Genomic DNA, 21,283 nt, shown 5'->3' with positions numbered 1-21,283 from the left:
GCTAGTGAAAATTTTGGATCAGATGGAAAGGGTCACTCGCAGTAAGTCACGAAAGTTTTACAAGGTCCAATGGATGCATCATACCAAGTCAGAATCAACCTGGGAATCAGAAGAATTTCTAAGGGCATGTTATCTAGAATGGTTTTCCCAAGAAACCGAATCTCGAGGACGAGATTCATTCTAAGTGGGGGAGGTTTGTGACAGCCTGGTTTTGGCCTCTTCTTCTTTGCTTGATTTTCAATTGAGTTGGTTTTGGATTTGGAGCTTTGAATCATTTCATTTGGACTTAACCACTTGGGTACCCCTTGATTTTCACCCAAGTGTTCCCTCTCCTTCTCACAACCATCATTTCACCCCTGGCCAACCCAACAGTATTGCTTGGAATATTTTTCTTAAATGAAAAATATTCATTTTTGGCCTCCAAAACCCTAGCTAACTCTTTGAGCTCCAAAGCGACCCTAATTTTTCTTGCCCCAAAAATCCTGAGAAAAATCCCAATTATTCTTTGGACCCTAGGGCACATTTCTGAGAAAAAATATTTCACCACTCTTTGGAATATTTTGGCTACAGAAAATAAAGTCACTTCTAGGCAGAAATGGTTCTTTCTACAGCAACTACCTTTTTACTAGCTCCATTGTAGCTGGTTTTCCCTGTGCTTATTTACCTTAGTAAGAGATAGTAAAACCCCAAAGCTTAGCCCATGAATCCCAGTGGTTTGACCATTGTAACACTCCAAAGATACTGTCCAGTAACTTGTCAGCAGCACAAACTTACTTCTACTACACCTGGAACCTAACCAAACCGTGGTAACATCTCAGTTTACTAAGGACTACATGCCAGACATCGTTTTAGTGCGTAGTATGGCCTGATGTCACGGTCCACGCGGTGACTGCATTCGTCCGAGCATGCTGGCATGCAATACGCGCGCTCTGCACGTCGCCAGCGCCTCTGTTGAGCGTGTGCTCGCTGCCCAGCCGGCCAGAGCATGCCACCCCTCGCCACCATCCTTGTCTCCACCTCCATAACTCCCCCCTGTCGCTCGCCGATGCTAGAGCTCACCGCAGCAAGCACGGGCACCGTCCGGCCAACGGCACAGTGCATGTGCATAGTGTTCGTCGCTTTCCCCCTCGCTCTTGTGCTCGTCTGCGCCCGCGCACAGTTCCTGCGTGACCTCAGTCGTCTTCTCCATCGCTCTCTGGCGCCGTTCGTCGCCGGGCACCGGGGACAGGTGTCCTCCGGCGGAGCCTGATCCCTCCTTGCTACCCGGCTATAAGCAGCCACCCGCAGCCTCTTGGAGCACCCCCTAGCCACTTCCTCCTCCTCCTAGAGCCAGTAGAAGCCGCAGCCCGGTCGAGCAGGCCGCGGGCTACCGTCCCGGAGCCGAGCTCGTCGGCGATCCCCTCCAGATTGTTCCTGCAGCTCCAACCCCTCCCAAGCTAAGGCGACCCTGCCAGGGCCTCCGTCTCTCCTCAGTGAAGCCAACCCACCCCTCTGGAGACCCTGGAGCTGCCCCAAGCCGCCGTCTTCCTCAACTCCGGCAACCTCCGCGCTCGACCTCCACTGGAGAGGTCAAATCCGACGTTGTCCGGTCACCGTTAGCTATGCTACTGGTACGGGCAGGTGCGCAAACATCTCCTCCGCCGATCCCTCCCTCTCGTTTGACTCCAAGAAGCCTCACCACCGGCGTGAGCTCCAGCGATGCGGTGCCTCCCTCTGTTTCCCTCTCCCCTCCCTCCGGCCTGACTAGCGGGGCCCGCTAGTCAGCCACTCATTACACGCGCGAAGCAGTATGAGTGGTGGCGCTCCGGGTGTTTACGCTTTCGACGTCACCCCCTCTGTTTAATTATTTCAAATTCATTTAAATTCCAGGAAACTTCAAATGGCCATAACTTTTTATCTATAAGTCCAAATGCATTGATTCTTTTTGCATTGTGTTCTGTGTCCAAAAATCTAACAGCACCCAAGAGATGGGATTTTTCCATGCCGTCTAGATTTTCTGGCAATTTTCAGAAGGTTTCTTGATGTTTTCTTTTTGTGGTTTTGAATATTTTTAGAAGGGCCAGCTTGTCTTGAGGACCACCAGGAGCTTTGTGAACCACATCAGCACTAAGGCAAGCCACAGTGTCATTTTCATGGTGCCACTTCAATACTTATGATTTTCCTACTTGAACTTATGAATATTGATGCATTTAAATTAGTTATATACTGAATATATTCTGCTAAATGCTTGTTATGTTAAAATACTTGAACTACAGAATGTTTGAAGTGAATTTTGTTGGTAAGCTAAGGAGAACTTAGTTGCAAGTAATGAATAAACAATATGGTCGTAGAGTTTGATAATTAGTTTAATTATTATTTTACATGATGAAAAATGATGAGATTGCTAGAAATGATTCTGGTGTAAGTAAGGTGTGATCTTAACCAGAGTAGTAGCATGAGTTGATGATGACTCCATAGGAGCGTGGTTGATTCAGTTATTTGCATGGTTATGTGATGCATATGTTAAGTGATGCATAGTATGGCATTATGACACCGGTTATTTTCACATTAAGTTGAACCTGATTAATAGCTCAACTCGTATATGTTGTTGACCGGGTCATGGTGCCGCTGAAACGAGTCTTTCCCAGTGCAACCACATTTGCCGGTATGGGACGACCTTAATGCGTTTCATTGTCGTGACTCTGGTCGGTGCCTCCATTTAGGGAAGGTTATGGGCGTGCTGTACCCTGTCCTGGTAGGCAAGAATAACCTTGTGAGCCCGTTGTTAAGTTAAGTTTTGGTACCGGATCTCAGAGTGGATCATGGCCACGATGATGGTCGAGGTGTCTGGAGGTAGACACGGGGCCACCCAGGACTAGCCCGTTGGGGTCTGAGTCGGAAGGGCCGGGAGAGTGTCATGAAAATGAAATGGTTTCGTCGGAACGCTGTTGGTCCACCCGAATGGGAGTGTGAGGCCATGGGTTCCGAGTGCGGGTACAGTGTACTAACCTCTGCAGAGTGTTTTAATCTATCGATAGCCGAGTCAATGGTTACGGACACGCCCGAAATTAGGGTACACCATGGGTCAACACTAAATAAAATATGCACACTAAGCTTGAACTAAGGATGGTAGTGAGGCCATCGTGTTGAGTCGGGCCACGAGTTGGTCAGGTGGTGATCACCATAAGGATCACGGGCCACGAGTTGGTCGGGTTGTGATCGCCGTAAGGATCACAGGCCACGAGTTGGTCGGGTTGTGATCGCCATAAGGATCACGGGCCACGAGTTGGTTGGGTTGTGATCGCCGTAAGGATCACGAGTGTGTTTTTGGAATTATCATGTTTGTGGTCTGGTATTGGTCACGTCTGGTAAGCAAGTATGGGGAACGAGTACCAGTTGAGTAGAGTCACAGCATGTTGGATATATGGTTGCATTGTTGCTTAAATGGTTAAATGTCATGATATTGTTTGTCATTATGTTTATGCTTATTGTGAGCTTGCAAGTACATTCAATGTACTGACCTGGCGTGTCATGCCAGATTTCAGGAACGTCTCGTTGGAAAGGAGAGCTGTTCGAGTCTAGACCGTGTCCACAACAGTGTCCCTGTGCTATGGAGTCCCGCTGCGACGTTGTTCCACTGCCGAGTAGTTGTCATGATCGAGGCCCCTTTATGTTCACTAAATAATGTACATATTGTTCAGCCGCACCGTGTGTGCCGCTTGGCCTTGCTAACTGTTGTAATATGAACTATGCTCCGCTAGCATAAATAAAGCGGTTGTTTTTCTGTACCATGTTGTTGTGTGTTGCCAAAAGACAAGGTCTCTGGGCTGGCAATGCAAGGTAAACTGATCGCTCTGAGCCGGGGTGACACGGATGACCTAAGGTTTAGCAATCCGTGGGAGGCGTAGGATGAAGATGGTCTATCTCAAACAACCCTGCAACCAAATAACAAAGACTCCCTTGTGTCCCCAGCACACCCAATACAATGATAAATTGCATAGGTGCACTAGTTCGGCGAAGAGATGGTGATACAAGTGCAATATGGATGGTAGATATAGGTTTGTGTAATCTGAAATTATAAAAAGAGCATGGTAACTAATGATAAAAGTGAGCGTAAACGGTATTGCAATGGTAGGAAACAAGGCATAGGGTTCATACTTTCACTAATGCAAGTTCTCTCAACAATAATAACATAGATAGGTCATATAACAATCCCTCAACATGCAACAAAGAGTCACTCCAAAGCCACTAATAGCGGAGAACAAATGAAGAGATTGTGGTAGGGTACGAAACCACCTCAAAGTTATTCTTTCGGATCGATCTATTCAAGAGTTCATACTAGAATAACACCTTAAGACACAAATCAACCAAAACCCTAATGTCACATAGATACTCCATGGTCACCTCAAGTATCCGTGGGCATGATTATACGATATGCATCACACGATCTCACATTCATCTATTCAACCAACACAAAGTACTTCAAAGAGTGCACCAAAGTTTCTACAGGAGAGTCGAGATGAAAACGTGTGCCAACCCTTGTGCATAGGTTCATGGGCGGAACCAGCAAGTTGATCACCAAAACATCAATCAAGTGGATCACGTGATATCCCATTGTCACCACAGATAAACATGGCAAGACATACATCAAGTGTTCTCAAATCCTTAAAGACTCAATCCGACAAGATAACTTCAAAGGGAAAACTCAGTTGATGACAAGAGAGTAGAGGGGGAGAAACATCATAAGATCCAACTATAATAGCAAAGCTCGCGATACACCAAGATCGTGCCATAGAGAGAACACGAGAGAGAGATATCAAACACATAGCTACTGGTACGTACCCTCAGCCCCGACGGTGTACTACTCCCTCCTCATCATGGAGAGCGCAGGGATGATGAAGAGGCTTGCGGTGATGGTGTACTGCCGGTGTTGGGTTCCCCCTCCGGCAGGGTGCCGGAACGGGCTCCCGGGAGGTTTTTGGTGGCTACAGAGGCTTGCGGCGGCGGAACTCCCTATCTATCTTCGTATTTGATGGTTTTAGGGTATATTGGAATATATAGGCGAAAGAAGTCGGTCGGGGGAGCCTCGAGGGGCCCACGAGACAGGGGGCGCGCCGGGGGGCCTCCTATCTCCTGGCCTCCTTGAAGCTTCTCTGGCTTGTACTCCAAGTCTCCCGGATCATGTTCGTTCCAAAAATCACGCTCCCGAAGGTTTCATTCCGTTTGGACTCCATTTGATATTCCTTCTCTTTGAAATACTAAAACATGCAATAAAACAGCAATATGGGCTGGGCCTCCGGTTAGTCCCAAAAGTAATATAAAAGTGTATAATAAAGCCCGTAATCATTCAAAACAGATAATAAAATAGCATGAATGATTCTTAAATTATAGGTACGTTGGAGACGTATCAGCATCCCCAAGCTTAATTCCTGCTCGTCCTCGAGTAGGTAAATGATAAAAGAAAGAATTTATGAAGTGTGAATGCTAGTAGGTGCACAAGTTTGATCAATGATAATTTCAATCACCTTTTCTAGCATGATTATATGTCATAACAGTAGTTCATCTCATAAAACTTCTCAAGGTCAAGTAACAAGTTATTCACATGTTAAAGCATAAACCATAAACTTTCTTGAAAACTAGCAAACTTCATTCTTAGTCATCAAACAATTACAAATCATCCTATTTTCAGGAAGGGTCTATGTTAGAGTTTTGATTCAGTAAACTCCACATACTCAACTATCATATAGTCTTCTGCAATTGCTAACACTCACGCAATACTTATGGTTATGGAGTTTTAATCGGACACTGAGAAAGATAGGGGGTTATAGTGTTGCTTCCCAACGTATTAACCTTTGGGTGATGTTAAAAATAATAGTTCATGCTAACTTACATCCAATTGGATATATATATCAGGATCTTTCCAACAGGAGGTGCTTGCCAAAGGATAAAATGAAAAAGGGAAAGGTGAAGATCACCTTGACTCTTGCATAAAGTAAAATACATAAAGTAAAAGACAGGCCCTTCGCAGAGGGAAGCAGAGGTTGTCATGCACTTATATGGTTGGATGCACAAAATCTTAATGCAAAAGAACATCACTTTATATTGCCACTTGTATATGGACCTTTAGTATGCAGTCCGTCGCTTTTATTGCTTCCATAACAAGATTGTATAAAGCTTATTTTCTTCACACTAATAGATCGTACATATTTAGAGAGAAATTTTATTGCTTGTACCGATGACAACTTACTTGAAGGATCTTACTCAATCCATAGGTAGGTATAGTGGACCCTCACGGCAAAACTGGGTTTAAGGATATTTGGAAGCACAAGTAGTATCTCTACTTGGTGCAAGGAATTTTGGCTATCCTGAGGGGGAAAGGCAAGCTCAACATGTTTGAATGATCCATGACAATATACTTTAACTGAGATGTGAGAGAACATAACCCATTACGTTGTCTTCCTTGTCCAACATCAACTCTTTAGCATGTCATACTTAATGAGTCCTCACATTATAAAAGATGTCTAAGATAGTATATTTATATGTGAAATCTCTCTTCCTTCAATATTCTTTCATGAATTGTTCAAATGACCAATACAATGCTTGCTAACCTTCAATAAATTTACAACCTCTACTTCTTAGATGTGAAGTCATTACTCCCCATGGGATAAGAAAATGAAACATATATAATTTTACATTTATGACATTCAACTTATTCAACCATTTACTCATAGGATATAAGTGAAGCACAGGAGTAAATGACAAACTACTCCAAAAAGATATAAGTGAAGATCAATGAGTAGCTAAATAATTATATAACTATTTGAAGACTCTCTCTCATTAAAGAAATTCAGATCTTGGTATTGTATTCAAATAGCAAGCAAAGCAAGATAAAATGATATTGCAAGGATAGCACAACTCATGTGGAGAAGCAAAAACTTAGGCTCAACCGATACTAACCAATAGCTGTTGAAGAAGAAAGGTGGGATGCCTAACGGGGCATCCCCAAGATAGAACTTTTGTGTCTCCGTAATTCCTCTCATATCATGGTTTCTATATTTCTCAAAAGCTTCATCCACACCAAACTCAACAAGAACTCGTGAGATAGGTTAGTATAAACCAATACAAAACCTTATCATTTTCTACTGTAAAAAATCACTAAAATTATTATTCAACATTGCATACTAAATGCCCCTGCATATTTAACACTCCTATCCTCAAATAGAATCATTAAACATGCAAACATATGCAAACAATGCAACCATAACAGCAATCTGCCAAAACAGTATAGTCTGTAAAGAATGCAAGATTCATCATACTTGCCTAACTCCGAAAATTATGAGAAAAATACTATGCTGTAGAATATTTATCATAGATAATTATGAAAAAGGTTTCAACATTATACCATTCTCTGACTTTTCTAGGGAATTTTTGCAACAGCGGTAAACTTTCTGTTTTCAAACGGCAACATGTATCCTAGCAAAATAAGCATGGTAAAGGCTATCCTTGACATTTTTATTGAAACTAAAGATGCAAAACGTTATTATAAATAACAGCAAGCAAATACTAACAAAATAAAATGACGCTCCAAGCAAAACACATATCATGTGGCGAATAAAAATATAGCTCCAAGTAAAGTTACCGATGAACGAAGACGAAAGAGGGGATGCCATCCGGGGCATCCCCAAGCTTAGGCTCTTCGTTGTCCTTGAATATTACCTTGGGGTGCCTTGGGCATCACCAAGCTTAGGCTCTTGCCACTCCTTATTACATAGTTCTTCGAATCTATACACAAAACTTCAAAACTTCACAACACAAAACTCATCAGAAAACTCGTAAGCTTTGTTAGTATAAGAAAATAAAACCAGCACTTAGGTACTGTAGTGAACTCATTATAAATTCATATTGGTGTAATATCTACTGTATTCAAACTTATCTATGGTTCATACCCTCTGACTACTACTTATAGATTCATCAAAATAAGCAAACAATACATAGAAAACAGAATCTGTCAAAAACAGAACAGTCTGTAGTAGTCTATATCAAACATATGCTCCTCGAACTCCAAAAGTTCTACCACATTAGGAAGTCCTAAGAAATTTGTGTACCAATCCATATCAAAAAGAACCAGATCAGAAGCACGTTTCTGTGAATTATCAAAACTAATTTACTAGGTGCAAAAGTTTCTGATTTTCAGCAGGATCAACACAACTATCACCGTAAGCTATCCTAAAGGTCTTACTTGGCACTTTATTGAAACAAAAGCTATAAAACATGATTACTAAAGTAGCATAATCATGTGGACACACAAAAACAGTAAGGGTAAATATTGAGTTGTCTCCCAACACACGCTTTTCTTTAATGCCTTTCTAGCTAGGCATGATGATGACAATGATCCTCACATAAAAGATAAGAATTGAAACATAACAGGAGCATCATGAAGCATATGACTAGCACATTTAATTCTAACCCACTTCCTATGCATACGGATTTTGTGAGCAAATAACTTATGTGAACAATAATCAACTATCATGGGAAGGCAAAACAAGCATAACTTCAAAACTTTAAGCACATGAGAGGAAACTTGATATTATTGCAATTCCTACAAGCATATATTACTCCCTTATAATAATGTTCAGTAGCATCATGAGTGAATTCAACAATATAACCAGCACCTAAAGCATGCTTTTCATGATCTACAAGCATAGAAAATTTACTACTCTCCACATAAGCAAAATTCTTCTCATGAATAGTAGGAGTATCATAAGAGACTCGAATACTATAAATTGTTTCCACATTAAAAGAGTAAAGTTCAGAAAAAGGGTAATCATAATCATGACAAGTTTCATAAATATAATCATCACTACTTTTTATAGCATAAGTTTCATGACAATAATCATCATAAGTAGCAACTTTGTTCTCATCATAATCGATTGAAACCTCTCCCAAGATAGTGGAATCACTAAATAAGGTTGACACTCTTCCAAATCCACTTTCATATTCATCACAATAAAATTCAACATCCTCCAAAATAGTGGGATCAATACTTCCTAAAGTTGACACTCTTCCAAACCCACTTTCATCAATATAATCATCATAGATAAGAGGCATGCTATCATCATAACAACTTTGCATATCAAAACTTGGGATGCCAAAAATATCATCTTCACTAAACGTAGCATCCCCAAGCTTGGGACAAATATTAATTTCAGCAAATATATTGTCAAAAAATTCATCCTCATCAAACATAGCTTCCCAAGCTTGGGCCTTTCCATATCATAAGCATAATCACTCTCATCATTAATAGTATGGATAGCACCAATAGTGTAGCAATTATCATCATCACAATGAGTAGTAGGAGCAACATCATTTGGGAGGGATACCTTTCTACCTTTGTTTCTCCTTTTTTCTTTTTCTTCTTCACATTATGTGTGGGTTCAACCTTCTTCTTTGACCTCCTTATTGGTAAGATTGGTTGAATACAAAGCTCCTCCTCATTACCTGATTCATCATAAGAAATAATAGGAGGATATTGGGAAGTCTCTTCCCTTTCATTAGTATTCTCATCATCTTCTATTTGCTTTCTTTTCTTTAGGTTATTGGCAATATAAGGATTTTCAATGCAATTCACCACACAAAACAAATAAATCTCCAATAATATCAAGGAAATGCTCAAGATTAAATTTTGGAATAAGTTTAGTTGCATGTGTCAATTCTTCATAACCCAAAAGCAAACTAAGTTAATTATTATGAGCAAGGGAGATCAAATCATCACAATTTTTGCACACGATTCGATCATGAAACAATTTGCATTAGAGATGTAAATGACCACGTTCATTGCAAAGTTCACAACGGTAAAGATATCTTAAATTTTCAGCACTAACATTAAGCCTTTATTGAAACCCTTTAGTTTCTAAATACTTATGCCTCTTGCAATATCTATTTTCCCTATTTGGTGTGTACATGCAAACCCAATCTACTCCACAAAAATCGACATGCTTATAGGAGATATTTTCATCATAACTAGTGAAATCATCATTACTACTATGGATATTCAAGGAGTTCATACTAACAACATTGCAATCATGCTCATCATTCAAAGATTTGGTATCAAGCATTCTATAGATTTCTTCTTCTAGCACTTGAGCACAATTTTCCTTTTTATTATTCTCACAAAAGATATTAAAAAGACGAAGCATATGAGACAAACTCAATTCCATTTTTTGTAGTTTTCTTTTATAAACTAAACTAGTGATAAAACAAGAAACAAAAAGATTCTATTGCAAGATCTAATGATATACCTTCAAGCACTCACCTCCCCGGCAACGGCGCCAGAAAAGAGCTTAGTTGTACGGGTGTGAGTGCCGCTTACCTAGCCTCCCCGGCAACGGCGCCAGAAAAGAGCTTGATGTCTACTACACAACCTTCTTCTTGTAGACGTTGTTGGGCCTCCAAGTGCAGAGGTTTGTAGGATAGTAGCAAATTTCCCTCAAGTGGATGACCTAAGGTTTATCAATACGTGGGAGGCATAGGATGAAGATGGTCTCTCTCAAACAACCCTGCAACCAAATAACAAAGAGTCTCTTGTGTCCCCAACACACCCAATACAATGATAAATTGTATAGGTGCACCAGTTTGGGGAAGAGATGGTGATACAAGTGCAATATGGATGGTAGATATAGGTTTTTGTAATCTGAAATTATAAAAACAGCAAGGTAACTAATGATAAAAGTGAGCGTAAACGGTATTGCAATGGTAGGAAACAAGGCATAGGGTTCATACTTTCACTAGTGCAAGTTCTCTCAACAATAATAACATAGATAGATCATATAAAAATCCCTCAACATGCAACAAAGAGTCACTCCAAAGCCACTAATAGCGGAGAACAAACGAAGAGATTATGGTAGGGTACGAAACCACCTCAAAGTTATTCTTTCGGATCGATCTATTCAAGAGTTCGTACTAGAATAACACCTTAAGACACAAATCAACCAGAACCCTAATGTCACCTAGATACTCCATTGTCACCTCAAGTATCCGTGGGCATGATTATACGATATGCATCACACAATCTCAGATTCATCTATTCAACCAACACAAAGTACTTCAAAGAGTACCCAAAGTTTCTACCGGAGAGTCAAGACGAAAACGTGTGCCAACCCTTATGCATAGGTTCATTGGCGGAACCCGCAAGTTGATCACCAAAACATACATCAAGTGGATCACGTGATATCCCATTGTCACCATAGATAAACACGGAAAGACATACATCAAGTGTTCTCAAATCCTTAAAGATTCAATCCGACAAGATAACTTCAAAGGGAAAACTCAATTCATCACAAGAGAATAGAGGGGGAGAAACATCGTAAGATCCAACTATAATAGCAAAGCTCGCGATACATCAAGATTGTGCCATAGAGAGAACACAAGAGAGAGAGAGATCAAACACATAGCTACTGGTACGTACCCTTAGCCCCAAGGGTTAACTACTCCCTCCTCATCATGGAGAGCGCCGGGATGATGAAGATGGCCACCGGTGATGGGTTCCCCCTCCAGCAGGGTGCCGGAACGGGCTCCTAAGAGGTTTTTGGTGGCTATAGAGGCTTGCGGCGGCGGAACTCCCGATCTATCTTTGTATTCGATGTTTTAGGGTATATGGGAATATATAGGCGAAAGAAGTCGGCCGGGGGAGCCTCGAGGGGCCCACGAGATAGGGGGCGTGCCCAGGGGTGGGCGCGCCCTCCTATCTCCTGGACTCCTCGAAGCTTCCCTGGCTTGTACTCCAAGTCTCCCGGATCATGTTCGTTCCAAAAATCACCCTCCCGAAGGTTTCATTCTGTTTGGACTCCGTTTGATATTCCTTTTCTTCCAAATACTAAAACAGGCAATAAAACAGCAATATGAGCTGGGCCTCCGGTTAGTAGGTTAGTCCCAAAAGTAATATAAAAGTGTATAATAAAGCCTGTAATAAAATAGCATGAATGCTTCATAAATTATAGATATGTTGGAGACGTATCACGTCGCCAGATCAAAATTCGGGGGTAGCCGCCCAGTTGGTGTCGCGCGGCTCGGTGATGTAGAACCACCCCGATTGCCACCCCTTCACGGTCTCCACAAAGGAGCCTTCGGGCCAGGTGATATTGGGTATCTTGCCCACTATGGCGCCCCCGCACTCCGCTTGTTGGCCGCCCACCACCTTTGGCTTCACGTTGAAGGTCTTCAGCCATAGGCCGAAGTGGGGCGTGATGCGGAGGAAGGCCTTGCACACGACGATAAACGCCGAGATGGCGAGGATGAAGTTGGGGGCCAAATCATGGAAGTCCAGCCGTAGTAAAACATTAGTCTGCGAACGAATGGGTGAAGGGGGAATCACAGCACGCGGATGAAGTGAGAGAGGAATACTACCCTTTCCTGGGGTTTTGGGGTAGGGATGATCTGCCCTTCAGCCGAAAGCCGATGCGCGATGTCTGCGGACAGGTATCCGGCCTCCCGAAGCTTCTTGATGTCCTCCTTCGTGACGGAGGAGGCCATCCACTTGCCTCCCACCTTGGACATGTTCGGAATGATTTTGTGAAGAAGGTGAAGGCTTGGTCGTTGGAGCTCAAAAATTGATAAGCAGAGGAAGAAGAAGGCATGGTTGAAAAAGGGGAATCCTTATCTCCTTATAAAGGCAGCAGGGGTCATGCGCCTCCCCACTTGCCCTAGAAACTCGCGTATTCCCCAAGCGTTGTGCTAATGGCGCGGTTGGGTTACCCACACCTGTATTGATGAGAATCCCATGATAAGGGGACACGATCTCTGCTTCGACAAGACGTGCCAATAAAACCGCCTCGCAATATGTGTGCAGTAGCAGGTTGTGGAAACGGTTCGAATAATGACCGGGCCACGGCGTGATGTCATGCTATGAAAAAGTTGTCAGCAGATTAGACCCGTGGAATATTGTGCTCTCTACGGTAGTGTGTGGAATTTATTTTGCAGAGCCAGACATGATTCTTGTGTTCAAGATCCACTTTGGAATATTCGGAGAAGGAACCCGCCTTGCAATGCCTAAGACAATCTGCGCGCCGGACTCATCGTCATTGAAGCCTGGTTCAGGGGCTACTGAGGGAGTCCTGGATTAGGGGGTCCTCGGACAGCCGGACTATATGCTTATGCCAGATTGTTGGACTATGAAGATACAAGATTGAAGACTTTGTCCCGTGTCCGGGTGGGACTCTCCTTTGCGTGGAGGCAAGCTTGGCAATTCGGATATGTAGATTCCCTTCTCTGTATCCGACTCTGTGTAACCCTAACCCACTCCGGTGTCTATATAAACTGGAGGGTTTAGTCCATAGGACAAGTACAATCATAATCATAGGCTAGCTTCTAGGGTTTAGCCTCTACGATCTCGTGGAAGATGAACTCTTGTAATACTCATATCATCAAGATCAATCAAGCAGGAAGTAGGGTATTACCTCCATAGAGAGGGCGAGAACCTGGGTAAACATCGTGTCCCCCGCCTCCTGTTACCATTAGCCTTAGACGCGCAGTTCGGGACCCCCTACCCGAGATCCGCTGGTTTTGACAATGATGAAGGGGATGAAGAAGAAACTGGTGTGCAGGAATTCCAGAAGGCCACCGACGCCCTGTGCATTGACGGGGGGTGCATCTTCGCACTCCTCTCACCGCCAACTTCAACAGTGAGCATGAGAAGTCAATGCCGTGGAGCTAGTGGCAAATTCATGGATACCACTCAATGGTCACGCATGCCCATCATCTTTGATGAGGAGGATCATCGTCACCGCACCACTGCGGTAGGATGCTTGCCATTGTTGGTCTCCCCAACAATCCGCAACCTCAAAGTCACAAAGATGTTGGTTGATGGCGGGGCTAGGCTGAATCTGATCTCCCCACATGTTCTCAGCAAGCTCCAGATAGCGGAGGAATAGCTTAAGGCTACTTGCATGTTTCAAGGAATTAATCCCGACAGGATCCGTCCTAAGGGAAAGATCACGTTGCTAGTAACTTTTGGGGGTGATTTGAACTACCAGACTAAAAAGATTGTATTTGATGTGGTCAATCTCCCCTTCCGTACAATGGAATTCTTGGGCGTCCAGCCATGGCCAAGTTCATGGCGGCATCCCACTATGCCTACAAAACTTTGAAGATGCCAGGCCCAATGGGCGTCATTTCCATGCCATCAGATAAGAAGGATGCGATGATATGCATGGACAAGAAGTATCGGGATGCGGTTGCGGCAAAGGCCGCCGAAGCAGCAGTGACCACCAAATAGAGTAAAAGAAATAAGAAGGATTGTAGGACTCCATCAAGGAATCCCGAAAGCATGCCCCTACTGAGTGCACGACACCCGTTGATGACGTGTCGGAGTGTTCCAACAGCAAGAGGGCCAAGGCTGCTGCACCCCATGTGAAAAAGGTCCCGGTAGGGCTGGCTAGCATTGATGGTACCTTTACTGTCAGCACCACCCTTGATGACAAATAGGAAAGTGCGCTCGTTACCTTCTTGCGGGAGAATATCGATGTGTTTTCCTGGCAACCATCTGATATCCCCGGTGTTCCCAGGGAGGTAATCGAGCACCACCTTGTTATCCGCCAACATGCCCGACCCGTCAAGCAGAGGGTACGTAAGCAAGCCTTGGAGCAGCAACAGTTCATTGCCGAGGAGATGAAGAAGCTTGAGGCGGCTAGTTTGGTTACAGGAGTACTGCATCTTACGTGGTTAGCAAACCCAGTGGTTGTGCGTAAGGCCAACGGGAAGTGTAGGTTGTGCATCGATTTCACAGATCTCAACAAGGCTTGTCGAAAGGATCCATTCCCATTGCCGCGCATTGACCAGATTGTGGATTCCACTTCAGGTTGTGATTTGCTTTCTTTCCTGGAAGCATACTCTGGATATCATCAGATCTTCATGTCCAAGGAAGATGAGGAGAAGACCTCCTTCATCACCCCATGCCATATGTACTGTTTTGTTCGCATGCCTTTTGGATTAAAGAGTGTCGGGTCTGCTTTTGCAAGGGAAGTCCAAATTGGTTTCGAACCACAGTTACACAGAAATATTGAGGCTTAAATGGATGACATTGTTGTCAATACCAAGGACAAGTCTACCCTCATCCAGGATCTACAAGAGACGTTTGCTAATCTGCGCAAGATCAACGTGAAGCTAAACCCGGAGAAGTGTGTGTTTGGCGTTCCGTCCGGCAAGCTTCTTGGTTTCTTTGTGTACCGTCATGGGATCGAGTCCAATCTAGATAAGATCAAGGATATAGAGCAGATCTAGGCACCCAAGACAGTCAAAGATGTGAGGCGTTTGACATGATGTGTTGCCGCGCTTAGCAGATTCATCTCCAAGTCTGTCGAGCATGCCCTGCCGTTCTTCAAAGTCTTGAAGAAGGAAGGACCCATGAAGTGGACCCCAGAGGCAGATGCAGCACTGCAGGAGTTCAAGACCAACTTGTCTTCAGTGCCCACCTTGGTAGCCCCTAAACCACAAGAGTCGTTGCTGCTATACTTAGCGGCAACAAATCAAGTGGTTAGTGTAGCTCTAGTGGCATAGAAGGAAGTAGAGGAAACAAAAGATAAGCAAAACCCGGTAGGACTTGAGAAGGATCAGGACAGAGAAGTGCATAGCAGCGGGAGTGATCCCTAGGATGCGGCAAAGAAGAAAATGGCGCAGCACCCAGTGTACTTCATCAACTCCTTGTTACAGGGGGCTAGATCCAGGTACTCTGGCATGCAAAAGTTGATCTTTGGCCTCATCATGGCCTCAAGGAAACTGCACCACTACTTCCAAGCCCATGTGATTACAGTTGTCACCTGCTGCTAGTTGCAACGGATACTCTGAAACCCTAAGGCTACCGGCAAAATAGTGGAGTCGGCTTTGGAGTTATCCAGCTTTGGCTTGAAGTTTGAGAGCACATCAATGATACAGAGCAAGGCATTGGCAGAGTTTATTGCAGAATGGACACCAACCCCTGACGAAGAAGTGATAGAGACAGTTATTCCCGGCAAGGAAGTGCCCGAAGAATGGATCCTGTATTTTGATGGCGCTTTCTCCCCGCAAGGGGTAGGGGCTGGCGTGCTTCTCGTTTCTCCCACTAGTGATCACCTGAAGTTTGTCGTCCAGATGCACTTTCCCTAGGAGGAAGCCACCAACAATAGAGCAGAGTATGAAGGACTCCTTGCCGGGCTCAGGATTGTCATTGAATTGGGAATCAAGAAGCTGATCATTCGAGGAGATTCACAACTGGTGGTGAGACAAGTCAACAAGGATTACCAAGGTCTATTGATGGAGGAATACATTGAGGAAGGGAGAAGATTGAAGTAGCGCTTTGACAGATTGCAAACACATCATGTACCCCATGCTGAAAATAGCATAGCTGATCATCTCTCAAAGTGTGCTGCGCAAAAGCTTCCTTTGGAACCAGGAACTTTTGTTATCCACCTAACTCAGCCCTCCGTATCCCCAGCAACAATGGGCTAGAAAAGGAGAAAGTTGGACTCCGGTAAGCCTCTCCCGGTAGAGCCCCTCGGGACTCCTGGCAGGGACCCAGCCGGGAAGAACTCCCCATCACTTGCCAGGCTGCATCCCCCTGCTGGGCCACTGGTCCCCATTGTCGAGGAATGCACCCCCTCAAGCGGGCAGGTGCTGTTTGTCCTTGTTGCCGAGCCCCAGGCTCCAATTTGGGGAAGGCACATAGTCCACTTCCTCCAAACCGGAGAACTTCCCGATGAGCAAGATGAAGCTGAAGAGTAGCTCGGAGGGCCAGTATGTACCAGTTTATCGATGACACTCTGTACAGAAGGAGGCCCAACGGTGTGAAATTCAAGTGTGTCTGCCGGGAAGAAGGAAAGGAACTGCTGGCAGAGATACACAAAGGCATGTGCGGCTCCCACATTGGATCAAGGGCATTAGTTGGGAAAGCATTTCGGCAAGGATTCTATTGGCCCACAACCCTCCAAGATGCGGTCGAGCTAGTCATAAGTTGTGAAGCCTGCCATTTCCATTCCAAGAATATCCATCTGCCTGCACAAGCTCTTCAGACAATCCCTTTGTCATGGCCGATTTTGGTCTGGGGTCTCGATATCCTCGACCCTTTCCCCCGAGCTGTAGGGGGCTTTGAATTCGTGTTCATTGCAATCCACAAGTTTACAAAGTGGCCGGATGTAGGTGCCATGAGAAAGGTGACTGCTTAGTCAGCTATCAATTTCTTGATGGTTTGCCGCTTCGGGGTTCCTGCCCGGATCATCAATGAAAACGGCACCTAATTCACGAGCTACGCCTTCATGCAATATGTTCATGCCCTCGGAAGCAAGATCTCATTTGGCTCTGTTGCACATCCCAGAAGCACTAGACAAGCTAATAGGGCAAACGCTGAAGTGCTACGCAGACTCAACATAAGAACATTTGATAAGCTACAGATGTGCGGCAGGCAATGGATCGATCAGCTGCCATTAGTTCTTTGGTCCCTCAGAATGACACCGAATCGAGCTACCGGGTAGACGCCCTTCTCTCTAGTCTATGCGGCAGAAGCAGTTATCCCCACGGAACTCATTTACGAGTCCCCTCAAGTGCTTGCTACGATGAAGTAGCGCAAGATCAACACTGGCATGACGATGCTATGCTACTCGAGGAGAACCGTCTCTGAGCTGCTATGCGTGTTGCACGCTATCAGCAAGCCCTACGTTGCTATCTTAGCTGCATGGTTCATGCCTGGTGTTTTGAGGAAGGCGACCTTGCCCTTAGGCGCGTTTAGTCTGCCAAGGGTGCAAACAAGTTGTGGCCGAAGTGGGAAGGCCCTTACCGGGTGGTACGAGTCACCAGACCTGGCACAGTCTGTCTGGAGACTAGAGATGGCATTAAATTGCAAAACTCATGGAATATTGAGCATCTCCGTAAGTTCTACCCATAAGGCGCGGTTGTCGGGCCCTGCCCGGCTGGCACCCATTTGTACATGCCTTGCGTCAGTTGCATGTAACCCCTTGTACAAACCCAGGCACAGACCTTGAACAATAGAAATAAACAAAGCACTGGGGGCTCTCGACAAGTTGCATACATGCATAAGCATATCCATAGCATTGCATCCTCATATAGATTAGGTTGCATCTGGCATCATTTTCATCTGCATAATCTACAAGGTCATGCTGTGAACTCTCTTCCTAAGAAGAGATGAAGAGACAAGCCAGCACAGCAACCTTCAGCAGGCCAAACAGATAAGTTCTATCTCTTATCCATAAATGTTATGTAAGTTTAAACTTGCGCATAGGAAAGCCTCGCCACTTTTTTGAAACTTAGGTGCTCCAATCGTTAACTTGAAGCTTCTTCGGTCAAGATGGTTGCAGTGGCCTTTGACGATGAAAAGTTGGCGGGGGGCTGGTCCGTCATTACATTTGTGCCCGGCAAGCATGTCGTCCCGGCAACCAAATAGAGGGTACCGGCAGGATAGCCTGCCGGGGAAACTCATTTATTTTTAAATATAGAGGCATTCCACCTCTGCATGGGCATATACATGCACGAGTCCCCGACAAGGTTTATCTTTTTCATTAATATGCTTCAAAAAAGTGCAAACATTACAGAACACAAACCTGGATTGAAGAGATTACATTATGACTAAAATTTGGCAAGTGCCTACAAGTTTAAGATCCGTTGGGGATATAACTATTAGGTATGACCCGCCCAGGAGGGGCCGGGTTATACCAGTGAGTATTCTTGAAGCCCAAGACCAAGGTTGCAGATGGCGGTTTAGTAGGGGCCCAAAACCCATAGGCGACTTAAGGCCCGTAGTGATAAACCACTATGTATGCGTAACTTGTATTGTAAGACAAGAAATATTAAGGGACCGAGCCGGACACTGTTTTATGAGCCGGCAGGGACTCTGTAGAGCCGCTGGGCGTCGGCCTCTATATATAAAGGGACTACCCGGCGGCGGGTCAGGGTAGGTAACATCAACTCGAGAGCTAGGTCAAGCGATTTGCTCCCTGGTTATCGAGACATAAGCAATCCCACTCAAAACTGGACCGTAGGCTTTTACCTTCACCGTAAGGGGCCGAACCAGTTTAAACCTCGTGTCCTTTGTCCCGATTAACCCCTTCAAGCTTCCTAGTTGCAATGGCTCCACGACTAAGTCCTTTCACTAGGACATCTGCCGTGACAATTCCACGACAGTTGGCATCCACAGTGGGGCCAGCGCACGGTGGATTTGAATTCTTGAAGGGCGGCTTCGAAGGGCTCAAGGGATATGCTGTGGGCCGGATGACCAAGAGTCGTCGTGGCAAGCTCTACATCGACGACGTAGGCTGGGGCCCCGAGGCCGGCTCAATCGAGTACGGGTACCGGGTCCCCTTCAGAGGAAGTCACGTCTTCATCGGCAAGATCGGCGAGCCAGGACCTGAGCCGGACATCTGCACCAACCTCGTCGAAACAGCTCAGCGCGCGAAACCCGTCCGGGCTCCGCCTGCTGTGAAGCATGCCTTCGTGGGATGCATACATGAAGGGCTCTCCGAAGGATCAACATCTGGTGGTGAAACGGCCATCTATTCTGATGGCGGGTCATCCACAGGAGAGACAGATTCATTGTATCAGCTGCAAGACAGCGGGCTCGGGGGTTGTTCCGATGGAAGCAGTATTACGGATTGCTTCGAGCCACCAAGCCGGGTTGGGATCTTCATGGCCAGTACACAACCTATCCATGACTCCACAACTACGACAACCATGACCTCTGGGGCAGCAGCAGCTGGGGCAGGAGGCCCTGTGCACTCGTCGGCTTAGATGCTGATGGATCTTACAGATAAACTGACCACTATGTTAACTCCTATGGTCAACCCGGTGGATCAAGATCGTCATGATGAGGAGGTGGCACAGTTAAAATTCGATATGGCACAGGCCAAGGAAGACCTAGCAGTGGAAGATGTCAGGATAACTGTAGAGTGGGCAGCTCTGGATGTTCAGGCTCAGCAGATCCACGCACAGAATTTCCGACTCATGCAAGACCAGAATGCATCTAATGAGGTCATGAGGAGAAGGAATCAGAGGACTCAGTCTCGACTCCCCCCAGTTTATGACGCTCGAAACCTCTTTCACACACCAGGAGCGGGGCCCAGTAACCCGCCGTGGCTCTCCCCACATACAGGTAACCCATCATGGCTCTCTCCACGTGTAGGAGCGGACCGTGTTGCAACACCCGGGGATGGCGCGCCGGTTCAAACGCAGGTGATGGGACCTCCCCGCATAAACACGGCGCCACCTTAGTATGTACCAACACCTCCAGGTCACTATTCTAACCCGTTGGAGAACATGATAGCGGCAGCGGCACGATTGGCGGCTCTCCCAGTTGATGGTGACCCTCTAGTGGCGGTTGAAACCCACCGGGTCAGAGAACTTCTTCCGACGGCCTTGGCACAGCAGGACGCGTATTCATACGCTGGGAAAGGATCCATTCGACCCCTCATCCAAGCCGAAGCCCGAGTTATAGCAGGCACATGGACTCAGCGGCCGTTTCAAGTAACGTCAGGTGCCGTGACCAGCCAGGTGGGTATAACCTGGCGTGCCATGAGGTCGTTAACTTGGTAGATCAAGATAGAATACGTCAAGAGGCTGAGCGAGCAGTTCAACAGGCATCTGAGCAGGCAGCTCAGTTGACGGCTTACCACCCGTATCCGGCTTATCCAGTGACTTCCATCGAAGCAGGTGTGCCACCAGGACTGGAGGAGTCCCCTGTCTGGAGCCGGCTCTACGTACGAGCGCTTGCCCAAGGACTTTAAGGGACCTAGGAAGGTGCCGAATTACATAGCCGACTTACAGCCCGGGGCTTCGATTGAGAGTTACGAGATGGCTATGGAGTTGTTGGAGGTTAGTGATGCTGCAATGGCTAAGTACTTTACCATGATGTTGGATGGGACCGCCCGCACCTGGTTGAAAGGCTTGCCACCTAATTCGATCAATTCATGGGCGGAGCTAAAGGCCCGGTTCATCCAGAATTTCAAAGACACGTGCAAGCAGCCCATGTCGATCATGGATCTGACGAATTGCAAGCAAGAGGAGGGCGAGTCTACAACCCATTGGGTGCGCCGGATTAAAGCCATAATACATTCATCTGATAAGATGGATGCTGGCTCTGCAGTCTTAATGTTGGAGAAAAATTGCCGTTTCTTGCCTCTGAAACAAAAGCTGGGGCGGCTCAAGCGCGATTGTAATGATATGTGCATGCTGATGGTGGCCCTGGTCAAGTACGCTTATTCTGATAGTACCAAGGATCCTGAGTCTGATGATGACAAGGCAGGGAAGGGAAGGAAGAACGACAATGGCAAGGGCC

This window comes from Triticum aestivum, chromosome 2B, assembly GCF_018294505.1.
Source record: "Triticum aestivum cultivar Chinese Spring chromosome 2B, IWGSC CS RefSeq v2.1, whole genome shotgun sequence".
Lineage (NCBI taxonomy): Eukaryota > Viridiplantae > Streptophyta > Magnoliopsida > Poales > Poaceae > Triticum > Triticum aestivum.
Note: the sequence above shows the minus strand (reverse complement) of the source record.